General features: G+C 37.5%; 1 protein-coding gene across 17 annotated transcripts in view; it reads left to right on the forward strand.

Moving 5' to 3' along the window:
* The window catches only part of LCOR (ligand dependent nuclear receptor corepressor), a 138594-nt gene that overhangs the window by 20707 nt on the left and 95929 nt on the right, over positions 1-21958 (forward strand). For 6 of the 17 annotated variants that reach the window (XM_089897978.1, XM_089897969.1, XM_089897971.1 and 3 more), the window contains one exon: positions 1-21948. This exon is cut by the window's left edge. The exons of 8 other annotated variants lie outside the window; for them this stretch is intronic. The gene's annotated coding sequence lies outside the window, so the exon portion shown is untranslated. The remainder of the gene's footprint in view (positions 21949-21958) is intronic. 3 more of the 17 variants (XM_089897973.1, XM_089897975.1, XM_089897977.1) reach the window with 2 other exon arrangements.

Here is a 21958-nt window from a genome sequence, read left to right on the forward strand (position 1 = left end):
AACAGAATTAGAATGATTAAATGATAAATGTGATAGAACTGATGGCTTGAATCTGGGAGTGTCTGACTTCAGAGCTTATAGGCTTTTACGTAATTGTAATCATGTAAGTTAGATTTTTAGTTTTCCTCCTAAGTTTTTTCTCCCTTATTTTGGGGAATAAGGATGTGTGTGTTTTATCATGTATTCTGTACTGCATATCTTGTTTTTTTCCTCCCAGAATCTTTTCCCTTGTCTTTCAGTAGCAGTACCTTGGCTTTCCTTTAGGGAGCCACTTTTCCTAACATTCTTGAGTTCAGTGTGGTTTGGATGAGGCTGACTCACTTCTGTGACTTATGCCTGGCCATTGGTCACAGTGAGTGAGTGGTTCAGGGATCAGTCAGCCTTGAGACTGGCTGGTGGCATTCTTGGGAAAGATCTTTTTTTTTCTGGGGTAGCTAAGCTACTAGCCTATGAGCAGGAAGCAGCTACCATGTGGGGAGAGCCTACCTGTGAGTGAAGTGGTGTGCCTCTGTGTAAGACAACACAACAATGGAGAGAAATATTGCTATGCACTTGGATATAACTGTTCATGAAAGGAGCTCTAAAAAGCCTTTTTGAGTCAATACCTATCTTTTTTGCTCAGGCCTATTTAGTTTGGGTTTACTTGCAACCAGAAGTCCTTACTAACACTTTTTTTTAAGTGCCAGAAAGACTATATCTCTTTAAGGGGAGTAGAAAATCAATAGCTTACTATGGGTAAACAGTGTAAAAGCCAAATTCTCTGGCCTTATGGAAATGGGGAGGGATGATTTGACTGGGATGATACTGTACCAGAAAGGAACATAACAAGGTACAGCATGGGGATTTAGTAAGTTGAGAAAATAGACTCACTACTATAAGGCATTCACTTCTTTCATTCTTTCTTAGTGAATTCTTCAGTAACCTTCTTGAGTTCCAAGTACAGTATAAATATATAGAGAGTGCCCATTTGGGTGTTAGAGTTTATTTTATTTTTTTGCTTATTTCTATTTTACAACACATTTTTCACTAAGAAACAGCATTGGTTCATGATACCAGGTCAGCCCACAAACATGATTTAAGTAAATTGAAGGGTTTAAGTAATGTATTCTTGAAATAAAAAGAACAGACATCTATTCCCAATGCCATGTCCTGGTTCTTTTTATTACCTGGAGATGTTGAGATCTTGAATTCCAATATGCCATTATCCCTACATGTTTACATCTGTTATCACATGTAATTTAATCTTCATAATAACTTCACTAGCTGGGTATTATTTTAATTTTATACGTGGTAAAACAACTGTGTGGATTGGTGCTACTACATATTTACAGTGTCCAGCCTCAGCTGGACTCTCAGCACTGGGAATTCTTTTTGCATATTCTTGGTCAGTTTCTATAGCTTAACCACAGTGGGTCTCTTTTAGCTCCTGTGCATTCCTGCTTCTCACTCAGCTAATGATCTTGTCACCTATAGAGCAATGAAATTTGAGGGTATGAATGAATATTCCCCCAACATTCCCCTCACCCCTAGGACTACTTGGGAAACTTGAGACCAACACCTACCTAAAGCATTGTTTCAAAGCACTGACCACATGAGATATCTGTGAACTTTGAAAATTTGGGGTCCTACCTCAGATTTGCTGAATCCAAATCTTCTTAGATGGGGCATGGAAATCTATTTTTAACAGGTATCTCAAGTGAGTCTTCTTGTACACACTAAAGTTTGAAAACCACAGGCATTTAGAATAAAGCTACTTTAAGGAGCATATAAGACCCTCATTAATTTTCCCAGCCTACTTACCCTCTTTTTGTATATGATGCCCAGTCCCTACTCTCTAATTTCTCAAGTCCTCTGACCACAAAATACAGGTCACTCTTTTTCTAGTGTGCAAGCATTATTGTACTACTTTCTTCACCTTCTTACCTTCCTTTCTCCAATTCTGCTTCTTCTAGTTTGCAAGACCCTTGAAGTCAGCAACCATGTCATGTTTTTCTTTGTATTTTAAGTACTTGGCAAAGTGACTGGCACACAGTGGATGCCCAGTAAATATTTGTGGAAAGGTAGAAAACAGGACTTTGAAATATCACAAACTACGCAAATTGAGTAGTAGTGTTCTGTTTACAGTGACTCAAGGAAAAACAAAATTAGTATGAGAAACAGGGAGTGCAGATATTCTGGACACAATTTGTGGTACCTTCAGTGGCTTTAACACAGTGATTTTTAAGGCGGTTAGGTGGGTGGAGTTGTCCCTTTGAGAACCACTGTATTACTGGATACTAGGGACCAGTTACTTTGCATGTGAATTGTGTGACAACACAAGTAAAACCCATTCTTTAACAGGCGAAACATTATTTCTTTATTTTGTCTTGTTTCACTTCAAAATGTAATCTTTTCCTTTTTGTTCAGAATATGTATATTATTTTGAGTTTTCTGAAGTATCAGCAAAAGGGATAGGAAAGGGCTGGGCATTTTCCATAGACAAATAGGTAAAAGTTGGAGGTGGGCAGCAGGTAGAGAAAGAAGAATGTTCCGATTGTGTAAGAGTAAAAAATATTGACATTCTCTCCAAAAGTTCAGGAACATTTATTAACATACTGTGTGCGTGACACAGTTTGCTTGAGATAGAAACAAATGAACCATGAGCAATGCTAGCTATATTAAAGGACAAGAGTATCATGAATGTTCTCAAAGTGGTGATATGGCAAGAAAGAGGTATTTCAATATGACTTAGTCACCACTCTAGCCACCATGTAGTGTTGTTGATGCTTCAGGGATGGTGGAGATGTGGAATGTCATTGGAGAAGAAAAGATTTTATGAATGCTTTATTTTTAAATATTCATACTTAGGTTTTTATAACTCTTGAGAGTTCCTTAATATTGTTTATATTTTGCTATCAGGAGTTTACAGATCCATACTTTTTTTTTTTTTTTTTTTTTTTTTGCGGTACGCGGGCCTCTCACTGTTGTGGCTTTTCCCGTTGCGGAGCACAGGCTCCGGACGCGCAGGCTCAGCGGCCACGGCTCACGGGCGCAGCCGCTCTGCGGCATGTGGGATCCTCCCAGACGGGGGCACGAACCCGTGTCCCCTGCATCGGCAGGCAGACGCCCAACCACTGCGCCACCAGGGAAGCCCTACAGATCCATACTTTTAACAAGCATGAATGAATTTATTTGTAACTTTTAGATTCTAAAACCCTCATGAAGGATGGCATGATGGACAGAGAATGGACATGGATACAAGCTATTCTTTTTCTACTGGCTCTTCCGGTCTCTTTGACAAGTTTGAGAAAATAACTGAAGAAAAGTGAGGCCCTGTTTTCAATTATATGGCAGTATTCTGCCAGTATCTATCAGGACTCTTTTCTATTGCAAGTTCAGAAACCCAATTCAAATTAATTTAAGTCAAGGTCATTTTGTAGGTTTATGAACTGGGAGTTAGCAGAATAAAGGTAAAGCTAGGTTCTGATATGACTGGATCCAGAAATTTTACTTATGTCATCAGGAATATCTGCTTATCTCCATCTCTAAGCATTCATTTCTCCTTTTGGTTTCCTTTTTGAGCAGGTATGATGGTAAAGATGATCAATGGCAGCTCTAGACTTACATAATTTTTAAAGTCCACATGTGTCTCTTTCTGTATAGCAGCAGCCAAATTGGGAGGATGGAAGGGTTCATGTCACTAAGGCCTGTGGGAGTGTGATTCTCTGACCCAACCAGTGACAGATGCCTGGCTTTGGAAAGAGGCTTAAGTTCAGCCCTCCCTTATGGCTTGAAGGAGGAGCAGATTGACTCTTCAAAAGAAAATTGGGGGGCTTCCCTGGTGGCGCAGTGGTTGAGAGTCCGCCTGCTGATGCAGCGGACACGGGTTCATGCCCCGGTCCGGGAAGATCCCACATGCCACGGAGCGGCTGGGCCCATGAGCCATGGCCGCTGAGCCTGCGCGTCTGGAGCCTGTGCTCTGCAACAGGAGAGGCTACAACAGTGAGAGGCCTGCGTACCGCAAAAAAAACCCAAAAAACAAAATTTTAGTTTGTGCAATGAGAAGTCTTGCTCCCACCCATTCCACATTTACTCTAGTTTTACTTTCCTCCTATAAGCATTTTTATTATGTGTTCTTTCAGTGTTTCTTTGTAAAAATGAAAGCAGATGTTGGTATTTTTTGACTTTTCCCCCTTTCTTACATATAAAGATACATACAGAATACCTTCTTCTGTACCTTGCTTTTTTCACTTAATGTATTTAAGCTATCTTTCCATTTCGGTATTTAAAGAGCATTTTCATTTTTCACAGCTGCATTGTATTCCATTGTGTGGATGTGTACTGTGATATATTAAACTAGGTGGTTTTTGAACATCTGAGTTTTCACTTTTCACTTAACACTGTACTCTAGTGAATAATGTTGTATATGTTATTTTGTATGTACTGGTGTATGTAGGATACATTCCCAGAAATGGTATTACTAAGTTAAGGGTAAAATGTATTTGTAATTGTGATAGGTGTTCCCAAATTGCCCTCTACCTAGGTGGTATAATTTTGTATTCCCTCCATCAGTGTAAGAGAGCGCTGTTAGGAGAATGTTTGTATCCCCACAACCTTACCAATATGGTATTGTGTCTGACTTGTGGATTTTTGCAAATCTGATAGGTAAAATATATGCTCAGTGTAGTTTTCATTAGCGTTCTCTTTATCAGTGAGGTTGAGCCTCTTATTTTTAAAGACATTTCCATTTACATTTGATCTTGAATTGACTTCCTGCAGTGATTGTGATACGTTGCCAATGGTGAAAGTAATAATAATATTTTAATGGGGAAGAAAGGGAGGAGATGATTGTTACTAGAAAAAGATTTTTGGATCCTCTCCCTTCAACTAATGGATTTTCACATAATTCAGAATTGATTCTGAAAGTTCAGATGCTTTGTTATTGCTTTAGGAGACCTGCGGTGTGTGATTGGTGCAGCACAGCCATCCAGGTTTTTCTGAGCATGCCTTTTGTACCCTTTCAAGAAAGCATAGATTGGTGTTATGCCGTCTCTTTAAACTGCATCGAAGGATTGTAGAAAATCGTTCAAATTTTGCCCGAAGGTCTGGTCTTGTATTCACCGTAGGTGTTTGCTGAAGTAGACTCTTTATCTAGTTGGTGTAAGTTGATTTCTATAAATGTTTTTGCTTACATTTAGTGAGTTCTACAAAATGCTAGATGCCTTCTTTCATGGTGCTGTTTGTCTCCAAGTTGCCTATTTTATCTGTTCTTTTTGGCACTTCATTCTTTCTGTGTCAGTCAGCATTTTGTTTACTGAATGTTGGGAGAACAATTTTGAGCTTTTTGGTAGTAATGTCACTTTGCATTCTGAACTGAAACCCTCTTCTCTAAGCAGTTATGTTTTTGCAGCTATTAATGCCATTAAATATTGTCTTGGCATGATTTTATGAACATTATTGTTTAATTTCTCAAAATCTGACATCTAACGCATTATAGAAGCATATAATAGAATATACAACAGAGATTAAAGATATTAAGAATAAATGTGCCCAGTTAAGAAGGGAACAATAGGCAGAATAAGGGTAGAAACTGATGACTCAGAGAACAGTCTTATATTCTGAGAACCAAGTTGGTAAGGAAGTAGATACTCAGTGACTCATAGATACTGATCCAAAATGTTCTCTGTCCAATAAAGGTATATTCACTTAATGGATTTCTCAAGCAAGGACAGCCTCTTTGCTTTAGGAACAGTCTTTGTTTAGATAGTTTGGTTGAATTGCATTTTTAATTTATTCATTGAGTGAAATGTTCTGTGAACATCTATGCTAACTACTAAGCACTATGCTAGATGCAGGGATACAGTGATATATTTAGGAGACTGTACTTGCTTACATGGCACTTAGAGTCTAACAGGAGAAATAGGGCCATTAATTACATGAGAAACCTATAACTGACTGTGAAATGAGATAGGAGCTCTGCAAGGAGACATTGTTCTCTCTGTGTATGTAATTGTGTTTGTGGAGGGGGACAGATTGGAGTAATAGAAATTCGGAAGAATTTCTAAGAAATTTTTATTTGAGAAGTGAAAAATGAATAAGAGTTAACTAATTAGGGGAAGGAAGAGGAGAAGAGTGGTAGGTAGAGAGAATTCTTTCAGACAGGGTATCAGAGCATGTTTTCAGAAGACAGAAAAAGAAAATAGACCATGGTTTCCCTCTTAGGATTCTGATTTATATAAATATTTATATTTCATTTTCACAACTTGGTGGCACTTAAGCATGCTTTAGGCTCAATTTTGGCTGTAGAATATTCTTTGACTATTTTTTTTTAATTAGAGAAACTGATACATGTGAAATTCTGGGGGGTGGGGAGCACTGGATGAGTTTATTATTAAAATGTTACAGGGAAGAAAGACAGAGTGTACTCTGGCACTGGATATTTCTGTAAATGGAGAGCTGTACAGTCACTTCCGTTGGGGAAGCATGAAGACATTATTTGGTAGGCACTCCTGCCTTGCCCTCTTCTCTTTCCAAGTTCAAATAGGAGTGATTTTCTTTTACCACCTTTTTAAATTGAGATATTAAAATGCACAGATCTTAAGTTTTGACAGTTGTGCATACGCCTGTGACCTCCATCCAAAACAAGATAAAAAACCTCGTGGAAAGTTTACTCCTGTCCTTTTCCAGCCAGTTGCTCACCACCACAATAACTGATTTCTGTCACCATAAATTAGTTTTGCCTACACCCTAGATTTCACATAAAAGAATCTTACAGTATGTACTCTTTTTGTGTCTGGCTTCTTTTGCTTAAACAAATATTTGTGTGTGTTGTTACATTAATAGTTCATTCCTTTTTTTAAGTGGATTTATTGAGATATAATTCATATAGCAAATAATTTACCCATTTAATATATAAAAGGTAAATGATTTTTACTATATTCATGGAGTTGTACAACCATTACCACAATGAGATTTTAGAACATGTTTGTCACCCCAATGGGTATCATTATATTCGGTTTACAGATGAGAACCCATACCCATTTAGCAGTCACTGCTTATCCTGTCCCCTATCTTTCTAACCCCCCAGCCATAGACAATTACTTATTTACTTTGTCTCTATAGATTTGCCTATTCTGGACATGATTAGTTCATTCTTTTTTTTTGCGATACACGGGCCTCTCACTGTTGTGGCCTCTCCCGTTGCGGAGCACAGGCTCCGGATGCGCAGGCTCAACGGCCATGGCTCACGGGCCCAGCCGCTCTGTGGTATGTGGGATCTTCCCGGACCGGGGCACAAACCTGTGTCCCCTGCATCGGCAGGCGGACTCTCAACCGCTGCGCCACCAGGGAAGCCCCAGTGCATTCTTTTTTATTTTATTTTATTTTTTTTTCATCTTTATTGGAGTATAATTGCTTTACAATGGTGTGTTAGTTTCTGCTTTATAACAAAGTGAATCAGTTATACATATGTTCCCATATCTCTTCCCTCTTGGGTCTCCCTCCCTCCCACCCTCCCTATCCCACCCCTTTAGGTGGTCACAAAGCACCGAGCTGATCTCCCTGTGCTATGCGGCTGCTTCCCACTAGCTATCTGTTTTACGTTTGGTAGTGTATATATGTCCATGTCACTCTCTCACTTTGTCACAGCTTACCCTTCCCCCATCCCATATCCTCAAGTCCATTCTCTAGTAGGTCTGTGTGTTTATTCCCATCTTACCCCTAGGTTCTTCATGACTTTTTTTTTTTCTTAAATTCCATATATATGTGTTAGCATATGGTATTTGTCTTTCTCTTTCTGACTGACTTCACTCTGTATGACAGAGTCTAGGTCCATCCACCTCACTACAAATAACTCAATTTCGTTTCTTTTTATGGCTGAGTAATATTCCATTGTATATATGTGCCACATCTTCTTTATCCATTCGTCCGATGATGGACACTTAGGTTGCTTTCATGTCCTGGCTATTGTAAATAGAGCTGCAGTGAGCATTTTGGTACATGACTCTTTTGAATTATGGTTTTCTCAGGATATATGCCCAGTAGTGGGATTGCTGAGTTCATTCTTTTTTATTGCTGAGTAGTATTCCATTGTATGGACATAGCACAGTTTGTTTGTTTCATTGCTGATGGACATTTGGGTTGTTTCCAGTTTGGGGTTTCTATAAATAAAGATACTCCATAAACATTTTTGTATAAGTCTTTTTGTTTCTCTTGGGTGAATACTTAGGAATGGAATTGCTGGGTCATAGGGTAGAAATGTATATTTAACTTCATAAGAAACTGCCAAACAGCTCTCCAAAGAAGTTAAATCTCCACATTACATTCCCCCAACAATGTATGTAGAGATCAGTTAGTCCACGTCCTCACAAATATTTGGTGTTTGTCAGTCTTTCCTATTTTGACCTTTCTAGTGGTTGTGAAATGGTATCTAATTGTGGTAATGTTTTATTTTTGTTGATTTGTAAAAATACTTTGTATAATTAATATAATTATATATATATATATATAACTGACATTTGCTCTTAAAAAATGTAAAGGTAGAAATAGATATCTGTGGGGAGCTACTGTAACATGGAGTTTCTGAGTCTCCAAAATATTTTTTTAGAGAATCAGAATAGAAGAACTTCACTTTATTTAGACCTTTTCTAAGGCGATTGCCACAGTATTTGGTTCATTGTTGAACCATGAAACAATTCCCTGTAGGCAGGGAAGAATAACTGCTTTTAGGAGGTATAACTTACAAAACAGCAATAACAGCAACCAAATTCAGTAACTTTCAAAAGTCACAATACCTGCCATTTCATAGAGTTCAAGATAGAATCATGGTTCTCAATTCATCTCCTCCCTAAGAAGTTTTGTCACTTTTGGTAGAGTCCCAAATGGACCCAAATAGTCTGTGCCACATAGAATCATTCTTTCTCACCAGTAAGACACCTGAAATGAGAACTGCCCCTAAACTAGCTCTGTAGTTTGCTCTCCAGAAGTTGTCTCACAATCTGTAGCTAACTCACATTCTGTGTCCGATAGTCCACATAGCTAGAGTTAGGTGTGAACTCCATTGTTAGGGCACATGTGGCTTACATCATAACTTCAGTGTCAGTAACAAGTATTGCTGAGCCTGCAGAAATTTCAGAGCGCTTGGGACAGGGTACCATCAGCATCAGCAGCCATAATTTAGCTTTTACATCATGGAGTCTTTAGAAAACCAGCCTTTTGGTTGACTGGGAGACGTTCATGAGCTTTCACCAGCCTTTCTTGCTTGTGGAAAAGACAACATGGGGCATTTGATGACCCTGAAGGAATTTTGTTGAAAATGATTTACTGGGTGTGAACCTTTACTAAAGTGGAAAGCTTTCCAGATAGTCTAGGAATATTTATTATTAAGCGTATATATCTCCCATGTGATAAAACTGTTAGACATCTGGTCCCTTTTCGTAGAGATCAGTATGCTGACATCTTAGATCTTAAAAGAGGCTTGCAAATTTTCCTCACTTTGTAAAAGTTTTTATCACTACTATATACTCCATCATTGAAGATTCTTTATGATTTTTGCCTATCTGTAGTCCAGCCAGTCTTTTATTCACACTGCCAATGTAATTTTTCTAAAATACGCCATTATCCCGTCAGAAATCCTTCAGACACTCCCCATCATCTTCAGGATAAAATCCGGACTTTAACGTGGCTTTCCAGGAGCATCTTAGCCTACTGCTTACAGTTTTACCTAATTTATTTCCATGTCCCAATAATCAGCATGATAATAGCTAACATTTATATAGTACTTACTTTATATACCAAGCACTGGCCCAGGCAGTCATAATAAACTGCCTGTATTCCTCAGGTAGATCATGTACTCCCATGTCATACCTTTTGCTCACTCTGTACTCTGGAGTGCTCTTTATCAGGCTCTTTGTCTGTATAATAATACCTGCTTGTTCTTTCACACTCCATTCAGACATCACTTCTTGGAAGCTGAATTCCCAAACTTATTTTCTGCACCCCACCCCCAATCCTCACCTCTTAAAATTGTTCCGAGATGTCAGGGCAATGCACATGTTATATCTAGCATTAAGCAGAACAGAGAGTTTTTCCTCCCTGTGCTACATCTTCTCTTTAGCGAGCATGGTTCAGTAGGACTGCCTTGCCCAAGTTTAAGGGCATAGAGAATGGAGTTTATGACTATTCATCATCAACATCACCTCCTCAAACCCTGTGTTTGAAAACACTTGGGTCCAGAGGCAAAATTCTTAGTCTCGTAATAAGTAAGATAGTCATTGCCTTTGAAGATCCCAAATTCTAATGGAAATAGATTTATAAACAGCTAATTATAATTAGCTAAATCAGAGATTTAAATATTGAAAAAAGCCATAAAAGAATTAGAAGAAGCATAGGCAGTTTTTTTCTATCGTAGTGAATTTGGGAAGGCCTTCAGATCTAAACTGAGAATTATGAAGGAAATGATTGCTTTATTTAAAAATTAAGTGTATTTTACATGACAAAAAATGCTATAAAATCAAAAAGGAAATAGAGGAATAAGATTGCAGCTTTTATTAATATATAATCTCTACCATATATTAAAATGAACTCGTAAAATTCAGAAAGCAAAAAGGATTACTAGCCCACTAGAAAAATGGATGAGAAAATGAATAGGGATTTCACAAAGAATTCAAAGAGATCAATAAACATGAAAATTGTTCAAGATTAATTATAATTGAGGAATGGCAAATTTAAACTGCAAGTTAAAATCTTCTGCCTATCATGTTAAGGTAAGTTGTGTCAGAAGTTCATGAAGCTATCTCAAAGGTGCTCCCACTGGCCTAAGATGAAAAACGTGAATGTAAAAAAAGTAAGGACTGGGCTTCCCTGGTGGCGCAGTGGTTGAGAGTCCACCTGCCGATGCAGGGGACACAGGTTCGTGCCCCGGTTCGGGAAGATCCCACATGCCGCGGAGCGGCTGGGCCTGCGCGTCTGGAGCCTGTGCTCCGCAACGGGAGAGGCCACAGTGGTGAGAGGCCCACGTACCGCAAAAAAAAAAAAAAAAAAAAGGACTGCAGTAGGTTGAACTATACCAAATGAGTAAAATTCCAGGAGTCCATAATGATATTTTAAAAATAAAAAGCAAAAATAACTATTGATAACCTTTGGAGATTTCAAGGGTGTTAACTCATTCTTATGAAAATTTATGCATAGAAAGTAGCATGTATTTTGTTGCAGAATGTATTCAAACTAAACAAATAGTTGATAGCAGAAAGCTCTTCTTTACTGAAGAATTTCAGTTAATAAATGAGGAAGGAATGAAGGTATTAGAAAAGTCACCACTTTGTGCTCATAGTACAATAATAGATCTAGGCAGATTATTGATGTATACTAAAATTATTAGGTGAAAGGTGATAGGTAACTTTATAATGGTGGGTTCAAGTTAATACCCAGAATTCACTGTTCAGTCTTAGCATCACTGAAAGTAGAACAGGCAGATATATGTCTCTTGATTTGATAAAATAGGAAAGGCATAGCGCTACTTGTGAAGTATTCTACCCTACAAAAATTAACATGAATCTAATCATGAAAAGTGAAAGAGGGCAGTTAGATCATGTAAGGTGTATTAGGCTGTTGTTGTGAGGACTTTTGTTTTTTTGGGTGCAGGTGTGGGATATGTCCCTAATGGCCTCTTTCTCCCATAATTTACTTTAATCCTTTGAAGTAAAGCTCAGCTGCATTTCAGACAGTCAAACCTGATTTTATTTCCTTTATTTTTTTGAGCAGTTTAAGGTTCACAGCAAAATTGAGGGGAAGATAGAACTTTTGGCTTTTACTATGAGTAAAATCAGGAGCATGCTAGGTTTTTGAGCAGGAGACTGACATGATGATCTGGCTTAGTTTTAACAAACTACCTGACTGCTGTGTCGAGAATCGGCCGGGAGAAGGGGGAGCAGGAGTATTAGCACAGATACCACGTTGGAAGATTTTGCATTTGTCCAGGTGAGAGTTGGGTTGCTTGCACTGGATACTAGTAGAGCAGGGGTCCCCAATCCCTGGGCCGTGGGCAGGTACCGGTCTGCAGCCTCTTAGGAACTGGGCCACACAGTGAGAGATGAGTGAAGCTTCATCTGCCACTCCCCATCACTTGCATTACTGCGTGAACCGTCCCACCCACCCGTACTGTGGAAAAATTGTCTTCCACAGAACCGGTCCCTGGTGCCAAAAAGGTTGGGGACTGCTGTAGAACAGTAAGGGAGAAGTGATTAGGACTGTAAATATATTAAATTGGCAGAGATTGGTTAGGATTAGTAGGGGCAACATAATTTCTGATTAGATTAATGTGGGGCATGAGAGAGAGGAGATAAGGAGGACTATAAAGGTTTTGGTTCAAGCAATTCAAAGTGCAGGGTTGCCTTTAACAAAGGTGGGAGAGACTGTGAGTGGAGCAGGTTTGGAAGAGAAGATAAAGAATTCAATTTTGAGTCTCTTCCACATAGTAGGTATGTATTATGAATATAGTACTGCTGAATATTAAGAACCAAGGATATGAGACAGCTGCCATGAGAAGGCCTTTCATTGTCAGTTTCACATTGCTCCTTATCTGTGTGAGTTCTCACTTCATGAGCCTGACATTGTTTCTGTATTTTTTTGTTTTGTTTTTCCATTTAAGATTTGTGCATGTAATACCTACTTTGTGCCAGGTACTATTCTCTCTAATTTCTCAAATACTAATTTTTAAAATCCTCATGAAAACCTTGTGAGGTAAGTGTATTGCATGTTTTAGAGCTGAGGCACTGAGAAATTAAGGAACTTGCCAAAGGTCACACAGCACGAAAAGGTAGAGTTAGGACTCATACCCACACAGCTTGGTTCCAGAGTAAAAATGAGTTAAATAAAGTGAACCTGTTAGGCTGCAAGTGCTGATACAAAAGCTGTAGAAATTATATCTCAAGGTGCTCTTAACCTAGGCAGGTTTTTATGTGAGGTCTTCTTGAATGTAATGGTTATCTAAGTAGGAAAATACCTATCAATACTGAATCTTTATCCATACCTCAACATAATAAAGGCCATATATGATAAGCCCACAGCTAACATTGTACTCACCAGTGAAAAGCTGGAAGCATTTCTTTTAAGATCAGGAACAAGACAAGGATGTCCACTCTCACCACTTTTATTCAACATGTATTGGAAGTCCTAGCCACAGCAATCAGACAAGAAGAAGAAAGAAAAGAATTCCAAATTGGAAAGGAAGAAGTAAAACCATCACTGTTTGCAGATGACATACTATACATAGAAAATTCTAAAGACACCACCAAAAAACCACTAGAGCTCATCGATGAATTTGGTAAAGTCGCAGGATACAAGATTAATACACAGAAACCTGTTGCATTTCTATACACTAACAGTGAACTATCAAAAAGAGAAATTAAGGAAACAATCTCATTTACCATTGCATCAAAAAAAAAAAAATACCTAGGAATAAACCTCTACCTAAAGAGGTTAAAGACCTGTACTTGAAAAACTGTGACACTAATGAAAGAAATTGAAGATGACACAACAGGTGGAAAGATACATCATGTTAATGGATTGGAAGAATTAATATTGCTAAAATGACCATACTACCCAAGGTAATCTACAGATTCAGTGCAATGCCTATCAAAATACTAAGGGCATTTTTCACAGAACTAGAACAAATAATTTTAAAATTTGTATGGAAACACAAAAGACCCCAAATAGCCAAAACAATCTTGAGAAAGAAGAACAGAAGTGGAGGAATCATGCTCCCTGACTTCAGATTATAATACAAAGCTACAGTAATCAAAACAGTATGGTACTGGCACAAAGACATACACATCTATGGAGCAGAATAGAGAGCTTGGAAATAGACCCACGCACTTATGGTCAATTTATGACAAAGGAGGCAAGAATATACAGTGGAAAAAAGACAGTCTCTTCAGTAAGTGGTGCTGGGAAAACTGGACAGTTACATGTAAAAGAGTGAAGTTAGAACATTCTCTGTGCCATGTGTAGACCCAAAATGGATTAAAGACCTCAATGTAAGACTGGAAACCATAGAACTCCTAGAAGAAAACATAGGCAGAACATTCATTGACATAAATCATAGTATTTTTTTTTTTTGGATCTCTCTCCCCATGCAAAGGAAACAAAAGCAAAAATAAACAAATGAGACCTAATTAAACTTAAAAGCTTTTGCACAGCAAAGGAAACCATGGACAAAACAAAAAGATAACCTATTGAATGGGAGGAAATATTTGCAAATGATATAACCCATAAGGTGTTAATATCCAAAATATATAAACAGCTCATACAACTCAACATCAAAAAAAATCCAATTTAAAAATGGACAGAATACCTGAATAGACATTTTTCCAAAGAAGACATACAGATGGCCAAAAGACAATGAAAAGATGCTCAACATCGTTAATCATTAGAGAAACATAAATCAAAGCCACAGTGAGATATCACCTCACACCTGTCAGAATGGCTGTCATCAGAAAGACCACAAATAAAAAATGTTGGTAAGGATTTGAAAAAAAAGGAACCCTTGTACACTATTGGTGGGAATGTAAATTTGTGTAGCCAGTATGGAAAATATGGAGGTTTCTCAAAAAAACTAAAAATAGAACTACCATGTGACCCAGCAATTCCACTCCTGAGTATTTTATCTGGGAAAAAGAAAAAAAGAAAACTCGAATTCAAAAAGACACACTCACCCCAGTGTTCATAGCAGCATTATTCACAGTTGCCAAGATACGGAAGTAACCTAAGTTGTGTCCATCAGCAAATGAATGGATAAAAAAAATGGGGGTGTGTGTGTACACACACTCAGTGGAATACTAATCAGCCATAAGGAATGAGATTTTGCAATTTACAACAACATGGATGGACTTGGAAAGTATTATGCTAAGTGAAATAAGGCAGAGAAAGACATACTGTATGATGTTACTTATGTGTAGAATGTAATGAATTTAACAGAAAAGAAACACAGAAATAAAGAACTAACTAGTAGTTACCGTGGGGAGGGGCAAGATAGGGGTAGGGGATTAAGAGGAATAAACTACTATGTATAAAATAAATAGGCTGCAAGGTTGTATAGTACAACACTAGGAATATAGCCAATATTTTATAATAACTGTAAATGGAATATAACCTTTAAAAATTGTGAATCACTATGTTGTACACCTGAAACTTACGTAATGTTATACATCAACTATACCTCAGTTTAAAAAGAAAAACAGTGCATCTTTATCATTCTGTTTACATGTCTGGCATGCTGCAAGTATTGGTTTGGGATTTGTGGACTGATGTTATTCTGGGTGCTTCATATTTTCTCCTATTTAATGTTGTGTCAGTTGCTTGACTGATAATGTTGAAAATCCTTAAGGAGTTGGCTGGCCTCTTTGCAATCAGTTATTGATTTTACTCCTTTTTGTTTTTTGGCTCCACCGCTTTCTTAGTTCCCCAACCAGGGATTGAACCTGGGCCCCAGCAGTGAAAGCCCCAAGTCCTAACCACTGGACCTCCAGGGAATTCCTTGGTTTTATTTCTTTTACTCCTTTCATTGCCCCAAAAGGCAGTGTAGCTTTTTAGTTCAGATTCCTCTTTAGTAATATTGATGAACTTTCTGTCAGTTTGAAATTATACAGTTTTGCAAAGTGTTTTATTAATTTGTTTTTCCTTGAGGATATACTCAGTCTCTACAAGGTGATGATGGTGATGGCTAGCCTTTTTAGGTTAATATTCTTGAGGACCACATAATAAGTGTAAAACAGTGTACGATTTAATTCAGCTTTTCTTTCTTGGCATTAGTGAGCCATCAGTACAGTTTCTGGGGAAAAAAATGCCAATCCTTATTTATCCAGATTGGATATAACACTTAGTATTTGTTTCTTGTATTGATTGCAGGTGAACCACTGAGCACAGATGATTATTTGAGTGGCTGTCAATTCTCCCAAAGATTTCATATAATGGACACCATTCTAGATGCGTAGACAAGAAGTAAATTCATTATATAGAAGGATGCTTTAGGGTATTTGGGTTTATTTCTCTCAGGGAACCTGATTGAGGACGGCTGATCTGGGCTGTGGTCTGTTTTTGTAAGGCTCAAGAGCTAAGGATTTTAAGGGTTATGTTAAAAAAAAAAAAAAAAAGGCAGGGACAGAGACTATATATGACCCGCAACACCTAAAATATTTACTATATAGCCTTTTACAGAAAAGGTTTGTCCAGCTCTCCTCTAAGAGGAGAATACTTAAATTTGAATCCCAGCTTCTCCTTTTTGTATCTGTTTGACCTTAGTATCTGCCTCTATAAATGGGGGATAGTAATAATACCTGTCTCATCTGGAGCCTGTGCTCCGCGGCGGGAGAGGCCACAACAGTGAGAGACCCGCATATCACTAAATAAGTAAATAAAATATCCTGAGTAATAATACCTGTCTCAGAATTTTTGGGAAGATTACATAAAATAATGAATGTCAAGTTTAAAAATACAGCTTTAGTGAATGTTAGCTGGCATTATTATAATTCTGTAATATGTGATATAAAATGATAATGATGTTTGTATGTTGCTTTTATGAATATGGTGTATAGCAAATAATCAAGTCTGCTCTTCTGTTGGGATGTGAAGCAATGGTAAATTGAGAACATTAGCCAGTATTTTTGGTACCATGATATTTGATATATTCTTATAGTGGGACTATCCTCTTAGAAACCATTAAGTCTGTTATCCACTAAACACCACATTTTGGTGACTGTAATTAAGTATTTCTCAAGGTATTTCTCTTTTCTTTGAATAGCACTAATTTAATTATTTTTATTTGATAATAGCTTCCTCTTATCGCTTGAGTTTTGATACCCTAGAGAAACAGTTGTCAAACCTTTTTGGTCTTAAGACCCCTTAAAAATTATTGAGTTCTTTGAAGAGCCATTGTATTAATAATTTATTTGAAAATAACAATAATCAACCTATTACATGTTAACATTTTAGTGAAAATCATTGTTTTCCAAAACAAAAAACTTAAGTGGGAAAAGGAGCATTGTTTGTACATTTTGCAAATTCCTTTAAAGTCTGTGTTAATAGAAGATAGCTGGATCCCTGTATCTACTTTTTCATTCAACTATTGCATATGTTATTTTCGTTGAAGAAAATCTAGTCTCATACAGAAATGTTGTTGGAAAAGGGAGAAATATTTTAATAGTCTTGCAAATAACTGTGGATGTTTTTCTTGGATACAACACCAAAACTTTATGAGTGATTTTTTTTCTTTTTAATTAATAAAGTCTGTTTTTTAGAGCAGTTTTAGGTTCACAGCAAATTGAGCAGAAAGTACTAAAAGTTTCCATATACACATAAACTCCCCACTATAGGCATATGGAACCACAGTGGTACATTTATCACAACTGATGAACCTACATTGACCCATCATTATCACCCAAAGTCCATAGTTTACATTAGCGTTCATTCTTGTACATTCTGTGGGTTTTGACACATGTATCCACCATTGTAGTATCGTATAGAATAGTTTCACTGCCTTAAAAATCCTCTGTGCTCTGCGTATTCATCCCCCCTTTCGCCCCAGTCCTGGCAACCATTGATCTTTTTACTGTCTCCATAGTCTCGCCTTTTTCAGAATGTTCAGAGTATAGTATGTAATCTTTTCAGGTTGGCCTGTTTCACTTAGTAATATGCATTTAAGTTTCCTCCGTGTCTTTTCATGATTTGATAGCTCATTTCTTTTTAGCACTGAATAATAATTCTGTGTCTGGATATTCCACAGTTTATTTATCCACTCACCTGAAGGACATCTTGGTTTCTTCTAAGTTTTAGCAATTATGAATACAGCTGCTAGAAACATCTGTGTACAGGTTTTTTTTGTGGACATAAATTTTCAGATCATTTGAGTAAATACCAAGGAGTGCAGTTGCTGGATCGTATGGTAGGAGTATGTTTCATTTGTAAGAAACTGCTAAATTGTCTCCCAAGGTGGCTATACCATTTTGCATTATTCTCAGCAATGAATGAGAATTCCTGTTCTTTCACATCCTCACCAACATTTGGTGTTCTCAGGTGTTTTTTTTTTTTAATTAATTAATTTATTTTTGGGTCTTCGTTGGGTCTTCGTTGCTGCAGGCAGGCTTTGTCTAGGTAGCTGTGGCGAGTGGGGGCTACTCTTTGTTATGGTGCGCGGGCTTCTCTTTGTTACGGTGGTGCGAGGGCTTCTCATTGCGGTGGCTTCTCATGTTGCAGACCACAGGCTCTAGGTGCGCCGGCTTCAGTAGCTGTGGCTTGCAGGCTCTAGAGTGCAAGCTCAGTAGTTGTGGTGCACGGGCTTAGTTGCTCCATGGCGTGTGGGATCTTCCCGGACCAGGGCTTGAACCTGAGTCCCCTGCATTGGCAGGCAGACTCCTAACGACTGCGCCACCAGAGAAGCCCCTCAGGTGTTTTTTTATTTTGAGAATTTGGGTTGGTTATGTTCTACTTAAAGTTGTAATATGGAGTATTTTAAAATTTATTCTACATTTTTGTCAATAAGAATGCCTTGTTCTAATATTTCTTGATATATGTTCCCCTTAATGGTTTTAAAGACTGTGTCATATATTATTCCAGTTCTTTATATTTGTTGTTATTAAACTACACACAGAATTTCAAGGATCAGTTCATCACTATATTGTAGGGATAATATTTAGTGTATAATATTCTTCCCAGAGATACCCAGCAGTTCTGGTGTTTTCTTTTCACTGTTATAACACACTTTTTAGTAATTGTAGATTCAAAGAACATGATATAGTAACATCTAGTACTTACTGATTACTTAGGGTCAGTCATTGTATAAATATAATTTGAGTTTTTTTCCTTAAATGTATTCATTTGTACTTACACGAACATACTAGTCTTTATTCTGCAGAGACTTCAGAGATTTTACTGGACTATTTATCTAGTCTTTTGTGCTATCTGTTACTACTCCACTCTGCATCTCTTTCTGAGCACTGGTAATAATTAGACTAAATGCTGAAGTATCCTATTGCTTTCACTTCTCTAGTCAAAAAGTCGCCACTTGCTTCCTATCTTTAAACCAGTATTTGCACATAACCGTATAATCTGTTCCTCAGCAAACTGAGAACTAAAGAAATGCCACAGTATTCTGAAGATATATCTATTAATTGCAGTTTCATTGCAGTTTTTCACTGCCACACACTTGCAGTAAAAAATGCCAGTTTAACCTATGAATACTGTTGATGACACAGAAATACTGCTTTTACTAAAACTCAACCCTTGAGTACACATCTTGTTAATATTATATGTGATGAAATGGGAAGTATGCATAAAGCACTTACGTGATTGAGTTTGAGCTAAATTAGATGCTTTTTTTTTCATGGAACACCATTTTACTTGGAAGAATGTCTGACAAACTGATTATTCAGACTTTAGTATTTGACAGACATTTTCTCAAAAATGAATGAAATGAGCCTGTTATACAGGGTGGAGAGGGGAGGAAATAACAGTATTTGTTTGCCAGTGATAATATTCCAGCTTCAAGAAAAAATTAGAATTTTGGAAAACACACTATCCACTACTGTTGAGTGTGACAACTCCCCTTAAAAAACTTTTCTGATGAGATTAGTGGTCATATTAACAAACGTGATTTTTTTATTTGGTGGGATATGGTACAATGAAATATGTCTACATTGGAAGAGTCACATAATTCAGTGAAATAGTACTTTCCAAATGGCCAGTACCTGACATAAATCAAGCATAGGTCATGGATCCTTTCCAAGTGCAAAATAGGCCAATGGAGTTTTTGGTAGCAAAGATTTTATTTTTGAATTAACATATAGAAAAATTGATCATTTTTGTGTACAGTTCTAGGAATTTTACTCTATGTATAAATTTGTATACCCACCACTACATTCAAGATACAGAATAATTCCATTATCCCAAACAACTCCTGTATGCTCTTTTGTAATTACCCCTTTCCAAACCTCTGGCAACCTCTGATCTGTTCTTCATTACTATAGTTTTGTCTTTTTGAGAATGTCATATAAATGGAATCATATATATAGAAAGTAACCATTTGAGACTGGCTTCATTCACTCAGCATAATGCCTTTGAGAGTCATCCATGTTGCAGCTATCAATATTCATTTCTATTTTAAAAAATTAAAGTTCCCCATTTTAATCATTTTAAAGTGTATCATTTAGTAGTTTTTACTACACTCACAGTGTTGTACAACCATCACCACTATCAAATTTTATAGCATTTTCATTACCCCAAACAGATACCCCATACCCATTATAGTCACTCCCTCCTTCCCCTCCTCCATCCTCTGGCAATCACTAATATCCTTTCTGTCTCTATGGGTATGCCTATTCTAGACATTCTATATAAAGAGTCGTATAACATATGACCTTTTGTGTCTGGCTTCTTTTAGCATATTATTTTTGAGGTTAATCCATAATACAATACATATCAGTATTACATTCCTGTATTAGCTCAGGCTGCGGTAATAAAATGTTGAATGTCTTAAGCAGCAGATATTAATTTTCTCACATTCCAGATCAAGGTCCAGCATGATTGGTTTCTTGTGAGTGCTCTCTTCCTGGCTTGTAGATGCCCACCTTCTCACTACGCCCTCAGATGGCCCCTTTCTCTGTAATCAAGTGGGAGTCAGGGGCTCTCTCTGGTATCTCCTTTATTTATTTATTTATTTTTATTGAAGCATAGTTGATTTACAGTGTTTCAGGTATACAGCGAAGTGATTCAGTTATACATACATATATAAATATGTACTCTTTTTCAGATTCTTTTCCATTATAGGTTGTTACAAGCTGTATAGTTCCCTGTGCTATACAGTAGGTCCTTGTTTATCTATTTTATATATAGTAGTTTGTATCTGTTAATCGCAAATTCCAAATTTATCCCTACACCCCCTCTTTCCCCTTTGGTAACCGTAAGTTTGTTTTCTGTCTGTGAGTCTATTTCTCCTTTGTAAATAAGTTCATTTGTATCCATTTTTAAGATTCCTCTTATAAGCAATATTATGTGATATTTGTCTTTCTCTGATTTACTTCATTTAGTATAATGATATCTCTTCTTATAAGGACACTAATCCTATCAGATCAGCTCTGATTTCCCCTTAACCTTAATTAAAATAAAGTTACATTGGGGAGTTCCCTGGTGGTCCAGTGGTTAGGACTTGGCACTTTCACTGTTGTGGCCCGGGTTCGATCCCTGGTTGTGGAACTAAGATACTGCAAGCCGCACAGCATGGCCAAAAAAAAAAAAAGTTACATTGGCGGTTAGGACTTCAACATACATATGGGGAGGTACAAGCATTCAGTCTATAACAATTCCTTTCTGTTTTTTTAAAAATTTATTTATCTATTTTTGGCTGTGTTCTAGTTGCGGTGAGCAGCGGCTACTCTTCGTTGTGGTGCGTGGGCTTCTCATTGCGGTGGCTTCTCTTGTTGCGGAGCATGGGCTCTAGGCACGTGGGCTTCAGTAGTTGTGGCACATGGCTCGGTAGTTGTGGCTCGTGGGCTCTAGAGTGCAGGCTCAATAGTTGTGGCGCATGGGCTTAGTTTCTCCGCGGCATGTGGGATCTTCCCGGCCCAGGGCTCCAAGCTGTGTCCCCTGCATTGACAGGCGGATTCTTAACCACTGCATCACCAGGGAAGTCCAAACAATTCCTTTTTATGGTTGAATATTATTACGTGGTATGCTTAAACCCTGTTTTGTTTATCCATTCGTCAGTTGCTGGACATTTGGGTGTTTCTACTTTTTGGCTATTACAAATATTGACGCTGTGAACGTTCCTGTAACAAGTTTTGTTTGAACACCTGTTTTCATTTCTCTTAGGTATATACTTGGGAGAGGAATTGCTGGGTCACATGGTAATTCTATATTTAGCTTTTTGAGGAACCATCAAACTTCCACAGCATCTGCATCATTTTGCATTACCATCAGCAACATGTGAGGTCCC

This window comes from Delphinapterus leucas, chromosome 16 (genome assembly GCF_059928025.1).
Source record: "Delphinapterus leucas isolate spDelLeu-1000000601 "Yukka" chromosome 16, BTC_Dleu_Yukka2, whole genome shotgun sequence".
Lineage (NCBI taxonomy): Eukaryota > Metazoa > Chordata > Mammalia > Artiodactyla > Monodontidae > Delphinapterus > Delphinapterus leucas.